The sequence below is a fragment of the Cyclopterus lumpus genome, chromosome 12 (assembly GCF_009769545.1).
Source record: "Cyclopterus lumpus isolate fCycLum1 chromosome 12, fCycLum1.pri, whole genome shotgun sequence".
Lineage (NCBI taxonomy): Eukaryota > Metazoa > Chordata > Actinopteri > Perciformes > Cyclopteridae > Cyclopterus > Cyclopterus lumpus.
In genome coordinates, this window is record NC_046977.1 from 1225967 (window position 1) to 1228466 (window position 2500).

Here is a 2500-nt window from a genome sequence, read left to right on the forward strand (position 1 = left end):
AGAGATGTTCTACAGCTCTCGGTTTCAAAAGTCGTCGGCGAGCCGCTGCTGCTGCCGCTCCTCGTACTTTTAATGATGCATTAACATCACTGTCAAGCTATCGCATGGGAACAGTGGCGATTGTTCAGCGTGGAACACGGTGAACTGTTCCCCCGGTGCAGTCCGACAAAAGGAGCTCGTATACGTCCTCTTCTTTGTCCCGCTGTTTTTCTCATTTTCTTTCCAACTGCCACCAATTCGCTGTTAGGCCGTCTATTTTTCTAACCTCGCTCCCGTCTATCCATTTCAAACTCATCACTCTCCAATTTCATCCTCGCAGTCCTCCCCCACCCCCCCACGCACACACACACACACACACACACACACCTCCACCTCTCTATTTTCCAGACAGTAGTGGTGTATTTTCGCAGCCTATCAGCATTTACGTGTTCCCCGCTGATAAAGCGCCCGGCGGAGAAAGCAAATATCGGACAGGAAATTGGAACGTTCAGGAGGCATCTTATCTCACCTGAACCCGCGTACCCCCCCCCCCCCCCCCCCCCCCCGTCCCCGTCCATCACTCTAATGCAAATGCACACATTGACTCCTATATATGATGATAGGTCTCCCTAAACATGTCCTCTTGTAGTAGAAGGAGGCTGACGGGAGGCGAAACACTGCGGAAGAAGGCAGACTTGGGAATTGGGCAGAAGAGCGATGATGAGACGAGGAGGAGGAGGAGGAGGGGAGGGGGGGGGAGAGGAGGAGGAGGAGGAGGAGGGGAGGGGAGGAGGAGGAGGAGGAGGAGGAGGAGGAGGAAGTCTAGACCCTGACAAACTCCCTGGTGTGCAGATGTGCAGCCTCCAATGTGAGGGATGTGGGGAACATTTAGTATTCACTGTACATCTCACGCGTCGTACCATTTATTATATATATATATATATATATATATATATATATATATATATATATATATTCTCCAGCCACATATTTGCATGTTATTTTCTTAAGATTGTGTTGAGAGAGCAGACGGGGCATCCTACACACACACACACACACACACACACACAGCTGTGATGACATCGTCCGGCCATGTGGCCGAGTCGGTCTCAGGAGAGCTGCATATGAGGAGCAGCTGGACTTCTAAAATGAAATATTGATCTGTGTTAATCAGAGGCTGGACAGCAGAAACACAGCGCTGTGTGTACAAACCCTCTCTCTCTCACACACACACACACACACACACACACACACACACACCCTCACACACACACTCATTAATTGCTGGATTAAGGAAATGCATCCATTTATACTTAATTACACTCTTCAGGTTGTTCTTTTCAGGGTTTTCTCCTGACTGGAATTGTACTGATTAAACAGACTACAGGAAGATATTCAATATAATTAAATAATATATATATATATATATATATATATATATATATATATATATATATATATATGTTGTGAGCAGTTTCATGGACGATAGTTGGGACTTGAAGTCCGTGGATGTGATGGTTGTGTAATTGGATGCATGTCGAGCGTGTTGAGGTTGTGACTCATGTGTTTCTCTATGGAAAGGTTGCTTCTGTGACTCGGCAGGAAAGGTTTATTTATTTATTTATTTGTTGCCATCACTCACAGACTGAACAGCAGATGGAGAAAATGGCCAACGCCATTTAATACATCCGCTCGTCTCTTCCTGTTTCTGCCACCGGTCTCGCTCGACAATCGGATCGGCTTATGCTTTATTTCAGTTTGCGTTGCATGGAACACTAAATATTGAATACTGATGCATGCTGGGAGGACAAGACTAAAGGGTCTGGATAAACAAGGCTATTGACAAATATATTCTGACGGAGCAAACATTTAACTCAAGTGACTGTTCCAGATATTGCCATCTACCCATATATATATATATATATATATATATATATATATATATATATATATATATTTATATATATATATATAAATAGTGTATATATATATTTAAATATACATATTTATTATTTATATATTATATATTTATATATATTTATTTATTATATATATAATTTGCATCTCTTTTTTGTAACGTGTTACCTGAAATCTGATTATCCTGAAACTATTTAAATTGACGAATGTCCAAATTACCAATTTTACTTTAATTGACTAAAACCGATCTTTAAACTTTAAACTCGCTGTTCGATGGTCCGGATGCGATTCCAAAGACATTTTCACACTAAAATTCTTTATTTGTCTCGTTTTTATTCAAATGAGTTTAAGTCACAATTGAAGAAAGAAGTGATCATAAAACACGTCAACATGAGCTCTTTATGGAACTACTATTCTTTAAATAGCTTCAACCACACCTGCTGTGTGCAGGGGTGGACTCACATTCTGCTCATAACCACTCTTGTTTGTTTGAGTGCTCGTGAATCTAAAAACAACAACAACAACAACAACAACCATACTGTGCTTCGTAAAGCTTGTTTTGGTCATGAAGCCGTGGCGTCAGCTTCAAGAGCCCTCGATACCC

At 41.6% G+C, this 2500-nt stretch overlaps 1 protein-coding gene across 4 annotated transcripts in view; it reads left to right on the plus strand.

The window, feature by feature from the left end:
- LOC117740275 (disabled homolog 2-interacting protein-like) overlaps positions 1-2500 on the plus strand; it is an 80043-nt gene that overhangs the window by 27700 nt on the left and 49843 nt on the right. The gene's annotated exons all lie outside the window — the stretch shown is intronic.